The sequence below is a fragment of the Pongo pygmaeus genome, chromosome 11 (assembly GCF_028885625.2).
Source record: "Pongo pygmaeus isolate AG05252 chromosome 11, NHGRI_mPonPyg2-v2.0_pri, whole genome shotgun sequence".
In the NCBI taxonomy this organism is placed as follows: domain Eukaryota; kingdom Metazoa; phylum Chordata; class Mammalia; order Primates; family Hominidae; genus Pongo; species Pongo pygmaeus.
In genome coordinates this window covers 64617346-64636773 of record NC_072384.2, presented here as the reverse complement: position 1 = coordinate 64636773, position 19428 = coordinate 64617346, and positions in this window count along the sequence as shown.

Genomic DNA, 19428 nt, shown 5'->3' with positions numbered 1-19428 from the left:
TCAAACCACGAGTGTAGTAAGTTCTTTGTCATTAATTACATTTACCACAACACTTCAATGTACTAGGCTTAAATCTTATATTCTGTAGAGCTAAGTTTGTATTACAAAAGGAGAAAATATGCATATCATTCTCTTAAACATCTATAACATTTAATTCTGTTGCAGAGAAAATAATTGATAATTCTTAATTATTCTTCTTCTTCAAGATTGAGCCACTGCACTCCATCCAGCCTGAGTGACAGAGCAAGACTCTGTCTCAAAATAGAAAAAAAAAAAACAAAAAAAGAAAAGAAATTGTTACATGAAAGTAACACAATACTTAAAGGTAAATTTATAGTAAAAAATTATTTTATTAAAAAATAAATATTGCCAAAATTCAGTGAGCTGAGGAATAATTTAAAAACAAGGAAATAATCCCTAAGAAACAAGAAGCAGTGAGATGATGAGGAAGAGGATAGATAGATAGATAGAGATAGAGATAGGTAGTCTATGAAATATAAAAAGTAATAGAATAAATACAGACAAATGTTGGTTCTTAGAAAAAAAAAATAATATGTTTTAAACCTCTGGCAAGATTAATCAAAAAGAGTAAACAATAGGAGGAAGGAAAAAGGGAGAAAACTATCGGTAGAATGCTATAAACTTACATTTCAAAAGCTGTGTGAAATAAAATGAATACATTCTAATAAAAATAGCACATCAATACTGGAGGAAAAATAACAACTAAAACTTTTTCAAAATTTATAACCTTTGAAAACTGTGATCAATGGTTAAAATCATGCCCCAACACAAAGAGAGACAAAACACATATGGTTTCGTAGGCAAGGAAAAGATAATCACATACAAATTCCTCCAAAAATTAGGAAGGGAAGAAACATTTCCAAACCCATCCTAGAAGCTAGAATAAACATTGATACCAAACCTAGGCAAGAAATAATAGAAAGAAAAATTACTGACAATTTTGCTCTTAACACAAATGGAGAAAAAAATTTAATGCAATATAAGAAAACCAAACCCAGCAATATATGAAAAATATAAATTAGATAAGTCTTCTAGAATAGCAGAGTTAGAAACTCAGAAGACATTCTTATCAGCAAAACAACAATTTAAGAGGTAAAAATTAGAGCAATTATTTAAGTTCTCTGGAAATTTTCCTAAGGGTATACAGCAAATGAAGAAACATTAATTCAAGGAAATTGACTGAATATCAGTAAAAAGAGTGAGAGTCTGTGGCATTTATGCCACAACTCACTCCCCTCCACCCCACCCTCAGTTCCAACTTACAGAACCTTTATCCTGGGTACTCTAAGAGTGAGAGACTCCTTCTGACCCTAGCATCCAGCCTCAGGAGAAACAAGATAACCTTCACTTCCCTCCATCATCTCCTCCTCCACCAGCCACATATTACAAGAGTTATATTCCACGTAGGCACAGCCAAGAGGACTGGCTGTCCCTTGCCCTATCTATCCCCTATTTGTGGGGTAAAACTGCTAACCCCAAGCATGGTAGGCAAAGAATCCTGGGGCTCCAATCACCCCATCACAAGACACTCACAGGACAGAGTTTTCACACCAGCAATGTCTTGCAAGTCTACCCCAGGGCTGCCACCCACCATCTAGTGCCTACACTTAAAGAGGGAGTGTCACTGTGGGAAAAGCAAGATCATGTCCCCAGTACTGTTGTGACAGTGTCAGAGTTCTGCCCAGGGGAGAAGTCAAGCCATAAAGACAAAGAGCTTCACAAAAGTGCTTGAGGAGACTGACTATTTGAAATAGAAAGTGGAGAATTCCATGGCTAAGGCTGTTTTCAGAAACAATAGAGATCATAATGAACATTAATTTAGAGGAGGCTGGGAGCTCCATGATACAAGCAAAACTTCAGAGCAGCCAGAAGTTTAATAGAGTGAACCAGGGAAAGAAGCAACTAAAAAGAGCCTTCCTGTGGGTCAGTAAGACAGGAATATGCAATAGGCTGCATCCACTCAGGAGAAATCAGAAGACATGAAAGCATTCCCCAGTGGCAAACAAACCCATCAACATAGGATGAAAGGTTAACTTGCACATGGGACTTAAACACAACTTCTGATAAAACATTGACTGAACAATAAACTATTCTGACCCAGGGGTGACTCCTGGGAGACCAGAATTAAAAATAAATTTAAATTTATCCTTACCAGTCTGAAAGACTGTGTGCTTGTCCAAGGTTGTGCCCCCTCTGGAGCTATCAGAGAGGAAAGTTCCAAGCTAAAGTCTGAGAACCCAAAATATGAAACAAATCTCAAAGAATTTAGAAAGTTTATTTTGCCAAGTTTAAGGACGCCATCTCAGGAGGTTTGATGACATGTGCCTAAGGAGGTTGGGGCACAACTTGCTTTTATATATTTATGGGAGATATGAGACATCCATTAATACATGTATGATGTACATTGGTTCAGTCCCGAAAGGCAGGACAACTCAAAGCAGGAGCTTCCGGGTCATAGTTAGATAAGAGAAAAAGGTTGCATTCTTTTGAGTACTTTATCAGCCTTTCACTGAGCCTTTTTGTGAATTGTGAATATACAATTTAGTCTGGCTCACTGAATCTGCATTTTCACATAAGTAATAAGGCAGATGAAGCAATTAGATATGCATGTGTCTCAGGTGAGCAGAGGAATGACTTTTTGCCCTCTACCTGTGAAGATAAGCTATTAGTTTACATTGCCAGGGTAAAATTCAATAGAATTGTTTTAGGGTAAAGATCTTGAGGCCCACAAGGAATTTCCTCATGGGCAAATTGTGAGGGAGGTATGTAGCTTCTTAATCTTTGTAATGATCTTACTTAGGAATAAAATGGGAGGCAGGTTTGCCTGACATAGTTCCCAGCTTGACTTTTCCCTTGGCTTAGTGATTTTGGGGTCCTGAGATGTAACTTTCTTGCACAAGTCTCTAGCTGAACATGAGGCCAAAAACCCAACCTTTCTGATCTGATAGGGTGGCCTCCAAGCCACATGCATATTCAATGGTAAAGGGTAAAAACCTGTCTAAAAGGGCTTACGCACATCTTTTGACTAATAAGTGACTTATGCTGCTCCAAGGGCAACACCCAAGGTATTCAAGATAAAAGATACAAACAAGGAAAAGCAATCTGAGCAGGGACATCAGAGGCTCTACACTATAAGATAAATTAACTTTACAGAATTAGTTCAGCTGAATCATTGAATAACTTTTTTTAAAAAAGCAAACAATAACATCAACAATCTTGTGGAGTAGGTGGGTTCAGAAATTCTAGAGTTGAAAAGCACAATAACTGAAGTAAAAAATCTACTAGAAAGTTTCAAATGTGAGATGGCAGAAGAAATAATTTGCAAACTTGAGGATAGATTAATGTAGATTATGTGGTCTGAAAAACAGAGAGAAAAAATTACAAAACAAAAACACAGAGCCTTAGAAAAACATGTGACATCATTAAGCACACCACCATAAGTGTAATGGGAGTGCCAGAAAGAGAGAAAAGAAAGACAAAGAAAAAATATTTGATGAAATAATTACTGAAAACTTCCCAATTTGATTTTAAAAAATCACCTACACATCCAAGAAGCTTAATGAATTCCAAGTAAGATAAATGCAAAGAGATAGAAACCCAGACACACCGTAATCAAAATGTTGAAAGCCAAAAAGCAAAATCTGGAACACAGTAAAATTAAAAAAACAACCCATCATGTTCAATAGAACCCAAATAAGGTTAACAGTTGCTTTCTTACCTGAAGAAATGGAGGTCAGAAGACAGTAGGGTAGCATATTCAAAGTATAGAAAGTAAAAATTGTTAAAACAATGATCTCTCCAGCAAAATCATATTTCAAAAATGAAGGTAATATAACTACAGTCTCAGATAAAAACTGAAATTTTTGCAAGCAGAAATGCTGTTGAAGAAATACTAAAAGAAGTTCTTTAGAATGAAGGCAGATTATACCAGACAGAAAGTCAAATTATTTATATCAACTACTAATTCAATTATTTATTTCTTTTTTTGAGTTTGTGAAGAATAGGTATTCTTTTTAAATGTTTTATTTGGTTTTCTCTTAATTAACAAACATTTATTATTGTGTACAATATGGTGTTTTGAAATAGATATACATTGTGCAATGGCTAAATAAAGCTAATCAACATACGCATTACCATACATAGTTATCATTTTTGTGGTGAATACACTTAAAATCTACTCTCTTAGCATTTTTCAAGAATGTAATATATTGTTATTAACTACATAGTCACCAGTTTGCACAACAGATCTCTTGAACTTAGTCCTCTTATCTAATGAAAATTTTGTATCCTTTGACCAACATCTCTCTACCCTCCTCCCACCACCTTCAGTTATTCATGTCTAAAACAAAATTGTAGTTTGTAGAATTGATAATTTTCCTAAGCACTTGAATAAATACATATTAATTTCTTTTCTAAGTTAGTTTGACAGAACAGATGAAGTTTATCTTAGTAGACAATGCCAAATGTACATTAAAAAAATCCACGAAAAATGCTTACTTAGCATACAATCAAAATTGTCTAGTCATAAATTTAACAGTAAATTATCATTTGTGCTACATCCACTCAAGCAAAGAAAATACCATATAATGGTATGTAATACCATTATATGTATGTATATAATACCATGTAACTGTGTCTCAGTGTTTAGGGACATTACACATATTTATTGCCTCACTATAATTTATATGGAAAAATACATCCAAAACAATACGTAAATGGTTCTTTCCTAAAATATTTTACAATTTTCATGTTTTAAGTTTAGATACTTGTGCTTCTTTTACAGTTTAAACAATGAATAAAAGCAAAAAATAAAGATTCAAAAAGACCTGGGCTTGAATTTCCCAGTTGGTTACTGTGTAACCCTAAAGTAGTTACTTCATCTCCCTGAATCTCACTTTTCTCATCAGTAAAATAAGAATACTATTTTAGGAGGATTTGTAGCAGAATTAAATTAGATAATGTGTTTTTGGCCTACTGTGGTATGTTAGCGCATTTGCATTGCTATAAAGTAACATCTGAGGCTGGGTAATTTATAAAGAAAGCAGGTTTATTTGGCTCACAAATTAGGGTGTACAAGCATGGCACCAGCATCTGCTTCTGGGGAGGCCTCAGGAAGCTTCTAGTGATGGCAAAAGGTAAAGAGGGAGCCGACATACCACATGGGAACAGAGAGAGCAAGAGAGAGAGGGAGGAGGTGCCATGCTCTTTTAAACAACGAGATCTTCCATGAACTCATAGTGGAACTCACTCAGTATCAGGAAGACAACCAAGCCATTCATGAGAGATCCTGCCCCATGACCCAAATACTTCCCACTAGGCCCATCTCTAACATTGGTGGTCACATTTCAACATGAGATTTGGAGGGGACAAAACATCCAAACTGTATCAAGTAGGTATTACAAAAAGGCAACTACTTTCATTACTAACATTGTTATTTGTAAAGTAGAAAGAAAGCATGCATATCTAGCATTTAACATTTTAGAAGTTGTGGCAGAAGGCTTGCGATTTCAAAACATTCTCTTTTGTAAAGTGGAAAGATCAAACAGCAGCCTGCAGTATGCAAAAATTGTAAAGAAGATCTCCTTGATTAAAAATATCTTTTTTTCCCACTATCTCAGTAGATTATCTCTCAGACTATCATCTCAACAACTTGAGCTGACTTGCAGTAAGGAAACGGTTTAGTGGCCAGGTGAAGAGATGGGTAATTTTGGTGGGCAGGTCATTGTGGAGGAGAGAGAGCTTGGGTGCCACTCCTGGTAAAACCAATTGTCAACGTGTTGCATTAGTTATGGTTGCAGTAAGCAACGTGCAGTGAGATGAGAGTATACCTATGTTAACAGTAAGATGCCACCACCTTTACATCAGTGTTTGTCAACCATTGTCTACTTTTAATTGACCAAATTGGAGCGAGGGAGATTCTTCATGTTAGATTTTTCTGTGGTAAATTTTGAGTTCTGTGTTGCCTTTCCACCACACTCCCAACTACACTGCCTGCTGTCTCCTTTGCTGACTATCCAGTGTGTGCTAAGGGAATAACAGTGCTAAACTTCCCAAAATGCAATTACAAAAATGAATCTGCCTCAGGAGAAGGTACTCACATGCAATGAATTTTGCATTTTGCCCTATTTCTTTTTCATCTTGTATGTATTTCTCCCTTTATATCATTACAAATGCTTTTATTTAAAATGCAACATTGATTATGGTATATTTGTGTCACTTTGAAACTATTAAAATGGAACTTTTTTTTTCCTGAGATATAGTCTCTCTGTCGCCTCAGGATGGAGTGCAGTGATGCAATCTTGGCTCGCTGCAGCCTCAAAATCGTGGACTCAAACAATCCTCCCACCGCAGCCTGCCAAGTAGCTAGGACTAGTGGCGCATGCCACCTCACCCAGCCAATTTTTGTATTTTTTGTAGAGATGGGTTCTCACTTTGTTGCCCAGTCTGGTCTTGACATTCTGGGCTCAAGCTATCTTCCTGCCTTGGCCTCCCAAAGTGCTGGGATTACAAGCGTGGGCCACCACATCCTGCCAAAAGCCAACTATTGATTACTTTTTACTCTTACAACAACTAGTTGATCTTAGAACAAGTAGTTAATATAAGACATATAAACTACATGCACCAGTTATCCTAATCTACTGGGCACAAATGTTCAATGTTCTTATCATGTTTCCTCAATTGTATTTGATTTACAAACATGACCAAATCAACTGAAGATATCAGTCTGATCTAAAGTAATGTAGAAAGTCAAAGTGTTGACAAAATCATGTGTTATTGTGGAATGCAGGTATCTTTATATTTAAGCAGAAAAAAAATTGTAAACACTTCAGTTTTGGTTTTCAGTGGTGTCAGTCCCAATTTAGGATCAAAACTGAAAGAACTCAAATATAGACTGTGCAATAGCCTGAAATTGTTTTGGATTGTCCAGCATTTGTTCCCCTTTATGTGGTAAGGTCACATGGATTTTCTCTTGTGGAAAATCATCATCAATCTATACAGTTCAGCCACAACTACCTTACTTTCTAGAGCTTCATGAATGGGCACAGTAACAAGGCCTGACTTGTCAATATATTCCATTTACCCCACCACAGAGATTGGTTCAATACGGGCACATGGCCCATGGTCAAATTAGGCTAAAACAAAAACACCATCCAAACTATGAGGGGAAATAAAATAGTCATTTATGTTTGTTTTTTCCTGCTGGGTATATTATTTGTATTTCTTATTTTCTATATATTATGATGTTTTGGCACCTTAATAATCTTTCTGGCTGGGGAGGGACTGCATCTCCCAAGGCTATTCAATTCCAGAGAGGGCAAAGGTTCAACCAAGAGCATGTCTTTGATATGCAAACCAACCAATCCAGAGTCATGCCTCCTCTGTCTGGCCCATACATGTCAGGAGGGCAATATTCCTCTGCCTTAATCATCCCGGGGCTAGGTACCGGGAAACTAGGAAACACCCCTTTAGCTTAAAGCCCACTGACATTATTCAAACTAACCAATCCTAAACTCTTTACTGGGACCTATCTTGCCTCCTGCAGAAACTCCCCTGATGTCTGTGGCCTAGGCACCCTCCTGTCTCCTGCAAGCTCTGCCTCTGGACTCACCCTGGTGCTTTCCCATCTGGTCCTATTTGGTGCACTGTGCCTCCTGTTTCTAGGACCTGTGATCCTAAACTTTGTTTTCCAGATATCTCTTGTTTCTGCCCTTGTGACTACATCTGACTGTCTCATAAAAGAACACAGAACACTGGTTTGCTGAAACAATACAACAGTGTGAAAATTTGGGTGGTCATATTGTCTCCTAGTTCCCAGCCAATAAAGGAAAAAAGGCAATTTCTAGAGTTGGAGAGGGAGTCTTTAGCTTTTGTTCAAGTTGAACCTGAAGTTTGGTGCCTATATTTGAATGATTGGCTCCAATTAACAGAGCCAATAAATTTACTTTTTACTTAAGCCAGTTTGAGTTGAGTGTTTGAAGACTTAATTATTAAGATTTATGAGTTGCACAGGTTGATAAAAAAAAAGCTAAATGGAATGAAACAGACAGCATTTTCAAAATAAAGATCTTGAAGTTTAAAAAGAGAAGATAATAAGAGAAGGATAGTATAGAAAGAGAAGAAATCGTATAATACAATAATGTATAACATGTTGGTGGCAATACAAATCTTAGGAAAAATATTTACCTCTGAAGACTGATTTTTTTTCAGAAGGCCACCAGAGAAATCTTTTTCTCTCTGCACATACACAGAAGGGCCATCTGAGGATACAGCAAGCCAGGAAGAAAGGCCTCACAAGAAATCAATCCTGCTGGCACCTTGATCTTGGACTTCTAACCTCCAGAACTGTGAGAATAAATTGTGTTGGTTAATCCACCTAGGCTGTGGTATTTTGTTATGGCAATCTGAGTTGTCTAATACAACCACCAATGGTAAAATGATAATTTCTACTCATAGAAACATGGATACCAAAATCACATTTCAAAATTGCATGTATTTTTACAGCAAAATATGTAATTTAAATTTATGTAATCGCTCTGTAATGCAATAAAGAAGGCTATCAAGTAGTTATTAAGGGAAAAGATTTTAAAAGCTTATAAACATTTCATTGACTAGAATTTCTTCAAAATTTTATTCTATTGTTCATAAATATATATTTACTAAATAGAATTGTATATCTTTATATAGTCCACATTTTCATTTTATTCATATTGGCTCTGATAGTTTTTGATTGATTCATTCATTTATTCTCTCAGCACATATTTATTATAAATATAAGACATAGTGTGGTGGTGTTATAGTCATTAGAGCTGTTCATTGAGTTTTTCTAGTACTCTGCCCTTCTGGGCACATATATTGACTATATTTCCTGGCCTGCCTTTTGCTTAAGAGGAAACCCATGATACTTCTTCCCTTAAGTAGCCAGTTTTTGTGATATGATCATTTTCTGGCAAGATCACTTAACTGCCTTTCTGAGACCTTCAACAGTTGTATTTTCCTTTTGCCAGACCACTGGCAAAGATTGAAACAGTAGCTGCTCCTTCAGCTTAGTTCCAAAATGAGAAGACACAGAGCATCCCCAGCTGACAGTGATGAACACGAAGCATGAATGAGAAATAAACATTTGTTATAACTCATTAATATTGGGGGCCTATTGTTTCCAGGGCAAAATTTAAACTACCCTAACTAGTCAGCTGAGTGCAGTGGAATGCACAGATGGATAAAGTTAACCCCTGCAATTAAGAACTTGTAGTTTGGTGGAATGACTAAAGAGCAACATACACAAAACAAAGTACATTAAATGAAAGTAAAATAAAAATTCTGTGATGAGGGAGAGTGTAAGGGGAAATAATACCTTCATTCAGACTGGGAATATTAGGCAGCACTCTACAGATACATGGAATTTAACCTGAATCTGTAAGAAAAGGATAGGGTTTTCATAGGCTGAGAAAGTATAGAAAAGATATTCTTATAAGTTCCAAACCAAAGAAAAATTAATAGTAAAAGCATGAAGACAAGAAAGTATATGAGTGGCATGTCACAAATTATCACAGAAGACGTGTAACTACATATAAAGACCCTTGATGTGGGAACTAGATATCATCAAAGAATCTGGTCATTACTATGACTGAGTTTCCCAAAGTGTGGTTTCTTTCTCATTTCATTTTAATTGTTTTTACATTTAGCTCTATGACTAATTTGAAATTAATTCTTTGTGTGGTGGGAAATGGGATCTAAGTTCCATTTTTTTATTACTAAAAATGTCTAGTTGAACCAGAACCATTTAAAGAGTTCTCCCTTAATGCTTCAAAGTGCTATGTTTTTTGTCATGTCAAGTGTCCATAAAAAAAGGAATACAATTCTGGACTTTCTATTCTGTTTATTTTTGTTTGTTCATCAATAGTATACCATATTAATTATTGCAACTTTATAAGTATTGATACATATAGCAGAGTAAACCCTCTCAATATTGAAACCACCTTTGCAAAAATGATAACAGTGAGAAAATTATTTCAGTGAAAAATATCTGACCTAACTGGCTCCATCTTGCCTTTAACCTCCAAGCTTCCCATGCTCATTTCTGGGTGTAGGCTGAGTTAACTATGGAGGAATTTAGTTCACAGTTTAACTTTGAAACAAAGTTGGAAATGTCTTGGGATCCTTAGGGTGTCACTTTTCCGGCCAGAAACCTCTGTGGCTGGTGGCACCTTTGCCTGAGTTTTGCTTGAGCCCACTGGGTTCATTCCACCCACTGGGCCTGGCAGCCTGCCCTTGGCTTGCACTACTGGCACCAGATCCCACACCTGCTAAGGGCAAGCCAGGCGCAGAGCAGTGAGGGGTGTGTGAGCAACCATGAGGTCCGGCCACTTCTCACAACCATACATGCCAGCTGCAGCAGGGCAGGCAGTTCCAGGCACCAGCACGGGCACTGGCTTCTTGCCAGGCTGTATCTAGACCAGGCATACCACAAATCACTTCCACTACAGGCACCAGGGAATGCAGTGGTGCCTGGAAACTTGGAGATACCAGGAACCACAGAGCCTCAAAGAGGGTGTCACAGCCCTGGTTTGAGGAGCCCCTAGGTCTGGGCTCCCTGAAGGGCCACAGCTCTTCTCTCCATCTTGTTGTCCCCAACATGGAGAGTGGGGGAGGTGGAAGCATTTCAGCCCTGTTTGCGTTACAGCTCTTTCAGTCCCACCATTCATCAGGTCCCGAGTTCTTGTCCCATATCCAGGAAGAATGAGGTACACAGACAACTAGAGTGTGAGCAAGGCAAAGAGGAGCTTTATTGAGCAACAGAACAGCTCTTGAGAGACCCTAAGTGGGTAGCTCCTTTCTCCAGGCTGGTAGTACCAACAAGTGTCCAGCTCTCAACAGAGAGGAGACCCAGAGTGGGTAGCTCTTCCCACAGCTGGTAGTCCCCACATCTGTATGAGTCTGGCTGGGTCTGGGGTTTTTAATGGGCTCAGAAGGGAGGAAGTGTGTGCTGATTGGCCCATGGGCAGTCATGGGCAGGCCCAGAAAAAGCACCATAAGTTTTCACCCCAGGCAGTGGACTCCACCCAGAACTGACAGTCCAGCCCTCAGGCTTCAGGTCATCCCTGGCTTGAAGGTGGGGCTTCACGAGGGACCCACCCCTTTCTACACAGAAGTCTGTCTGTCTGCCTCCTCCTGCCATCAACATGTGGTCCTCGGCTCACAGGCTTTTCAGGCCAAAGGGCTCCTGTGAGCCTGTGCCAAGCCACCCCCAATACCCCTTGGCCTTGCTCCCATGCTCTTAGGCACCCGAAGTCCAGAGAGGGCTAAAGGAGCAGGAAGCCGGTGTGTCAGTACCACCTAGAGTACATGCACACCTGGCCAGGTCACCACAGTGCCCAGGCTCAGCCACAACTTTGCCCCACCCCGGAGTGGGCACCAGGAGTTGGGAGAGGCCAGATAACAGGAGCAGGCACTTTCAAGCCTGCAGGGACAAGGGGCTTCCTGGGCCCCCAAGAGTGCAGGGATGTCTGGGTCTAGAGCCAGGACTGGGTGGCTGCAGCTGTGCCCAGGAACATGGGACTCCTGCTCCATCAACTCGGTAGGTGGTAGGGCTCCTGCCTGTTCCCACCCCCCCACCAGCTCTCCTGGAGTGCACAGCCCCAGCCCCTCCTACCCAGCTGCTGCCAGTGTCTTCACATCAGTGACTCCAGACTGACAAGCGCTGCCTTTTCCTGAAACAAACCCTGTCCTGCCTGGCCCTCAGACTACCTTTGTAAGACTAACAAATTAACCACAAGATTAGAAATTATGGTTTAGGAGTCATGCAGCCAGAGTCCCAAGGTTCTTAACCTTCCCAATTGCTCCTAGGAATAACATCACTATTGTAAAACCTAAGATTGTTGTTTGAGATATTTTTTAGCCCCTGCATTCTGATGGACCAGCTGGCACCACCCAGACTGGTTATCAGGCTCAACGAAGTCTGCAATCCCAGCCAGGAACAGAAGACAGCAAAAAAGCTTGCTTCTTGCTTCAACTCCCTGTGATTTAATCTCCAACCCAACCAGTCAACACTTCCCACTCCCTAGCCCCATACCTGCCAAATTATCCTGAAAAAACTCCAGTCTCTGAATTATCAGGGAGACAGATTTGAGTAATAAAACTCCAGTCTCCCATTTAGCCCACTCTGAGTGCATTAATCTCTTTCTCTATTGTAATTCCCCTGTCTTAATAGATTGGCTCTTCTGGGCAGTGGGCAAGGAAAGCTCATTGGGTGGCTACAATATATTGTTATTTAAGATCATCTTAGCTTTCTTGGTACTTGAACTTCTAAAAACATTTTAGAGTGAGCTGGTCCATTAGCAAAATGAAACCAACTGGAGTCTTGATCAGGAGTGCACTGAACCAATACATCGATTTGGTGATAATTGAGATTATTAGGTTTCCAATCCATAATATGTCTCTCCATTTACTCAAGTCTTCATTCATCTCTCTCAGTGAGGTTTTATTATATATAGGAGTCTTATACTTCATTAATTAGATTATTAATAATTTGATGTTTTTAATTCTTTATCAATAGTATTTTTTTTACATTTCATTTTTAATTGTTTGTTGCCAGTATATAAAAATACATTTGTTTATATTGACCAGGAATCTAGAAACTTGTTCATCTCTCTCATATATTGTATAAATTTATTTCTAAATCATTTGAGCTTTCTTTGTTTGGATTTTTAATATTTTTTTATTACAGTTTTGTTTTTTCTCTTCTAATCCATGTTAGTTCTGTTTCTACCTTCATTTTACTGACTACCACCTCTAGTATAATGTTGAATAGAAGTGGTGAGGGTCTCATTTCTGAATTCAGAAAAAACTTTCAATATTTTACTTTTAATCATAATGTTTACTACAGTTTTGGCTAGATACTTTTGTCAGATTAAAAAACTTAATTTTATGATGTTTGGTAACTTTATAATAAGCAAGAATTATCACAGTATAGGCAAGATTTTTTATGTGAATGGAGATTAAATTTTAATTTTTTTCTTTATCAAAATGACCATAAGATTGTTCTCCTTTAAACAATAATGTGGTAAATTATAGAAATTAATTTTTAAATAAGCCAATTTGCATTTTCTGTTTAACCCCAATTTGATTGTGCTTTTTTTTATAACTCAATGTGTTTGCTAATATTTTATTTAAGAATATATATCTATGTTTTATAATTTCCCTTTTATTTTTGCAATAACCAAATAAAACTTGGGTACCATTATTACAATAGTCTCAAAAACAAGATGAGAAATATTTTCTCTTTTTCTATTTTTTTGAAAAAGTTTTGCAAGATCAATGTTATTGCTTTCATAAATATTCCTCTAAATTCATTAGTGCAGCCATCTAAGTCTGGCATTTTGTATGTGGAAATGTGTTAAATTACAGATTCAATTTTTTATATAGTTATAGTACTATTCAGATTATCTATTTCTTTATGGATTTAGTTGTGTTTTTCTGAAAATATGTCCATATTATTTAAATTTATAAATTTATTGACATAAGCTTGATCATAATGTCTCCTTATGATCTTATCACTCCCTATAGGAAGTGTGATTATCCAAGCTTCTTCCCTTCAATATAGTTATTTGTTCCTCATTTTCCTTGTGTTTTGAGTAGTTTTGAGAGGAGTTTATCAATTTTATATGTTTCTTTTTTTCAAAAGAATCAACTTTCAGCTTTGTTGAGTTTCTCTATTGCATATTTGTTTTTCCAGTTCATTAAATTTTGCTCATTTATTTCTTTCTCCTTTCTATTTGTTTTGGGTTTGTAGTTTTTTTAATGTAATCTCTGAGATAGAAACTTAGATCACGTTTATAGCCTCTAATGTATGCATTTATGAACATAAATTTCTCTCAGAACACCGTTTTAGCTGCATCCCACAAGTTTTACATGTAGTATTTCATAGTCTCATTCTTTCCAAATATTTGATTTAATTGCAACTTCTTCTTTAACTTATCGATTGTTTTAAAATGTATATCTTTGTAGGCTGGGCACAGTGGCTCATGCCTATAATCCCAGCACTGTGAGAGGCTGAAGCAGGAGGGAATAATCACAGGATTGCTTGAGGCCAGGAGTTCGAGACCAGCCTGCGCAACGTAGCAAGCTCCTGTCTCTACTTTTCTTTTTAAATTGGCCAGGCACATAGTGGCATGCATCTGTAGTACCAGATACTCAGGAGGCTGAGACAGAAGGACCAATTGAATTCAGAAGTTCAGGGCTGCAATGAGCAATGATTTTCCTACTACATTCTAGCCTGGGCGACAGAGTAAGACCCTGTTTCAAGAAAAAAAAAATGTACATCTTTGGTTTTGAGAAATAAAAAATGAAATTCTAAGCTCCCAAGAGAGAAAACTTGAGACCCGAGAGAAATCTTGAAAACTGAGTTATCAGCCATGGCAGGAAAGGAGGTCAGACATGCCTCGTGATACCCTCTCCCTGGATAACCACAACGAGGCTTTCTTTCCAAACGGCTAAACAGAAACCAGCCCTTTCAAAAGACCCCACCATTGTTATCAACCAACCACCTGATACTTCCCACTCCTTTTTGTGGTTTCAGCATAACTAGCAAGGATTTCTTCTTAATATGAGACCACCAACCATGGAGGAGTCAGGCCAGTCTACTGATGATGTACAGGAAGGATTTTCACATCTTCTGCCTCAACTTGGGTGTCACAGGGCTAAAATATCCACTTTGGATGATACTAACACAGCTGTTTTTTGGTATCTTGGATCCACGAAGGAGTATGAAGCTCAATTACACACGACCATGGTTCACTTCTCAATTGCACACGTTCTTCTCATAGAAGAACCACGGACATGTGCAATTGAGCCTCATGCTCCTACATGGGTCCCAGGTACTCCTCTTACGACTCTTTCTATAACTTATTAAATGCGTATATTTGGCCACTCTGCTTAGCATAAACTCCTTTTCCCTTTGTCCCTCCCTCAAAGTGTCTGTTTTTGGCTCTGGCCAGAGGCTATCCTTTCCAGCTTGTCAGAATAGCCACCCTGCAGGCTCCAACACTTTATGAGAAATAAAGCTCTCCTTTCCAAAACTATGAACCTTGTCATTCGTGAGTTGCCACTTTCAACTCAAGATCCATAAGGATATTTTAGTAAATTTGTCATTAACTTCTAGTTTAATTCCATTGCAGCATTCCATTGCAGCAAAGAACATACCCTGTTTAATTTCATGTCTTTAAAATCTTGCTAAGACTTACTTTACAGATGGCAGATAGTCTTTTTTAGTAAATGTTCTGTATGTATTTGAAAAGAATGTCTGCTTGGCAATTGTGAGGCATAGTGATCTACATATTTAATGTTTAATCATCTCAGTATTTACTGAGTTTTTGTCTGCTTATTCTAATAATGAGAAAAGTATGTTAAAATCTCCTATATTTAAGTGTAGATTTGTCTGTTTCTCCTTTAAATGTAGTCAAGCTTCTCCTGCACATGCAACTGCCCAGGATTCAGAGATGCCAGAAGAGAAGATCCAGAGAGTGGGTCACCAGCAGAAGAAGCTGAACCCCGGCAGCGTGGAGCTGCACAGTGGCCTGGGCCAGGACTCAGAGAAGGTGAAGGAGCTAAGAAGTCAAAGGGCTGCACTGCGGTCTCTGCAGCAACTGAGGCAATTTAGCATGTTGCCTGGGACCATGAGCCACCCTCACAAGGTAAAAAAATATGGCGGCTGCTTCCATTCAGCCGGCGGACAAGGCCAAGACAAAGCCAGACCAGAAACGGAATTCTGGGAAATGTAGTTCCACTTTATCTAAGCTCACTCTACACAAAGCCACTACACTAGGCAACGGAAGCTCTCAAGACACCTTTGAAATAAATTGATATTCATTTAATTCAAGGAGCTATCTGAAGCCACAAGACTGAAAGAAACTGCCATGAGAGAAATTATAGTGAACAGAGCAAAAGTAATTGCTCCAGTCCACTACTGTTACCTGGTGTAGCCACAGGTCAAAATAAAAAATACTTATTTTCTGGGAGTGAAACCACCTTTGCAAAAATTATGACAATGACAGTGAAAAAAATCTGACCTAACCAACTCCATTTTGCTTTTTTTTTTCTCTGAGATGAAATCTGGCTCTGTCACCCGGGCTGGAGTACAGTGGCACAATCTCAGCTCACTGCAAACTCCGCCTCCCGGGATCAAGCGATTCTCCTGCCTCAGCTTCCTGAGTAGCTGGGAATACAGGCACCCACCACCACACCTGGCTAATTTTTCTATTTTCAGTAGAAACAGGGTTTCACCATGTTGGCCAGGCTGGCCTTGAACTCCTGACCTCAGGTTATCCACCTGCCTCGGCCTCCCAAAGTGCTGGGATTACAGGCATGAGCTACTGTGCCTGGCTTCCATTTCCCATCTAACCTCTAAGCTACTTTTGTTCATTCCTGGGCTTAGACTGAACTAACTTTAGAAGGAATTTACAGTTTAACTTTGAAACAAAGATGATGACAGCTGCTACCGGAAACAAGCCCCCTCCTTGTTTGGGGACCAGACTGCCTTTGTAAAACTAACAAATTAGCCACAAGATTGTAAATTATGGCTCGGGAGTCATGCAACCAGAGGCCATCAGCTCCCTAACCTCCCCAACTTTTCCTAGGGGTAACATCACTATTGTAAAACCTAAGAGGTTTGAGGTATTTTTCAGATCCTGCATTCCAGTGGCTCAGCTGATGCCACCCAGAATGGTAAACTGGCTCATCTGTTCTTGTGGCCCCTGCCCAGGAACCCACTCAGTGCAAGAGGACAACTTAAACTCTCTATGATTTCATCTCAGACCCAACCAATGAGCCCTCCCATTCCCTGGCCTCTGCCTGCCAAACTGTCCTTAAAACACCCTAGCCTCAGAATTTTAGGGGAAACTGATTTGAGTAACAATAAGACTCCTGCCTCCCATTTAGCCAGTTCGACTTGTAGTAAACCCTTTCTCTATTGCTATTCCCCTGTCTAGAAAACTCAGCTTTATCTCTGCAGTGAGCAAAATGAACGCATTGGGTGGCTATAGGAGCAGAGCTTATTTTTCAAAAGTATGTATATGTGTAAAATATTGTTAAGAATTTGTGATAATTATAAATCAATTGCTCACCCCCTAGTGAATTAACTTGGTAAATTTAATTTTTTAATAATATATATGACATGCATCTAATGTTGTCTAATGGTAAAATATTTTTTAATGCTACAATTTTAAACTATGCTTGTAAATTTGTTTAAGCAAAAAGCAAAGGAAAAACTGTTTCCTTTCAAATATTTATAATGTATACTAACAATATTGCCAGGCTAAGGGAGTGTTTGGCTTTTGAATGTTCATTAATATTTAACTCATTCCAAGGAACTGGAGAACTAGAGACAAAGTTAAAGTTAACACAAAGGGGGGAGGGGTGTGTGAAATTATGTGCCAGATGCTAGAAAAATCCTTGTGATGTGGCTTTTGTGTTCATGAAATAAGGTTTGGGGTGTGTGGCTTTTGAGTAACAGTCTTATATAAAAACATAATAAAAGAGACACAATTTAGCAAATTGCGCTGGAAAGAGGAGAAACGAGGTGAGATTTTGCTTAGAAACGGCCCCTCCCCCGCCTCTCAGAAGGTCTTTAGCTCTGAGCAGCTTCCCGGAGGACACATGGTTGTCATGGAGACAGGCAGGGCCTCCTCCTCTCTGCTTGGAGCCGAAACAGCAGGGCTGGTTGGGAGCGAGCACCGAAACACAATGGTGAGCCCTTCTGCTGCAGGCCGTGGACACCAAGCAATGACCTAGTGCACTGAAAGAGAGAAAAGATAAGAATACAAACAGCCCCATGCACGCTCTCCGCCACACACAAACCCCAACATAATGATATTGGAGACAATAAAGAAACTCTTCAGTCACCGATGTACTTAGCTAACATTTAAGTAGATCAAATAGCTGTTTATAGAAAAGCCATTTATTTCTTTCAAGAGCCAATAAAAGCAAAGCTACTACTCCTCCAATATAATTCAATCTTTTGATATAACAAATATTAGTAATAAGAATAAACAACATTATTACAAGAATGCTTGTTGAATTCCTTAAGGTAGTTATGTACTGTAGTTACTGGAATCTTTCAGTCATTAAATGCCAGTAATGTGTACAGAAAGATAAGAGCCAGCTATCAGATTTCTTAAAATTAAGAATGACTAAAAGACAAACACAAATAGAAATAGGTAATCTATTGGTGCTTACAGAGAACATTTCCTATGTATAAATATGTCCCATTTATAGTATAAAATAGAACAAATTAATTCAATTAGAATTTGGAAAGTAATTAAAAGTGAAAATGAGAGCCAGATATATTTAACACTATTCTATATATAATATTTTATTTGTCTGGATGAGTATAAATAATATTTCTTCCTTTATTGTGTAGTCTTATTAAATTCAAAGCACAGCTACTTTGTCTAGAAAATCTGTGGTGACATCTTCGATTTATGTTGACATCTTGTATCCTTCAGCAGAGAATGAAAACAAGAAAAGGAGTATGTAAATGCAAAAAGTTTGTATAATTAATCAAATAGTAAATTTGCATCTGAACTCCTTTTATTATTTAATTACTGTGGGCTACCACCCTTAAAAAATTCCAAAAGAAAATTAACATAATCACACTCTAGGATATATTTTTAAGTCCTTATACAAAAGTGCCATTTGAATTTCATTCAGTAAACATAAACTATATACAACACTAAAATTACCAATGTTTTTTTAAAAATAGATGATGGATAAATATAGATGAAATTTTTGCCCTTTAAATACCAAAACAGGTATGTATTCACAGAAGACATTTATTCCCCTACTTTCTGAGACCACAATTAAGCATATAAAGGAATTTATAACATAATGTCATCCCAATTCTTTCTGAAAAAACATGGATTACAAACCAGAAATGAATAAATGTTACATAAAAATGGATCTTAAGCTATGTGAAAAGGCAATATGTACTCTTAGGGAATACCTAACATTCTAAAAATTGATGTTATGAAACAATAAGTTATTTATGACATTAGTAACATAACAATATGGTTAATCCTAGCAATAAAATATCAAAGATAAATAGGAATGAAGACAATTTATCGTCAGTACATTAGCTGATGTTCTTTTACACTGCTTTCCATTACATTGGACTCTGTGATTACTCTTTTTACCTTTAAGCTTTTTATTCTTTCTCTCCCTTCCTTTTTCTGTTTTCTCTTGTCTTTCTCTTTTTCTCTCACAAGGAGTGTGTATGTGGGTGTGTATACATTTAAGACAAATCATTGTATATATAGACATTAAGGAGAAAATATGTGTGTATGTATACACTCTCCCACACACACACACACAGAGTTAGTAAAAAAAAAAATTACACAATAGTGACAGGCAGTATCT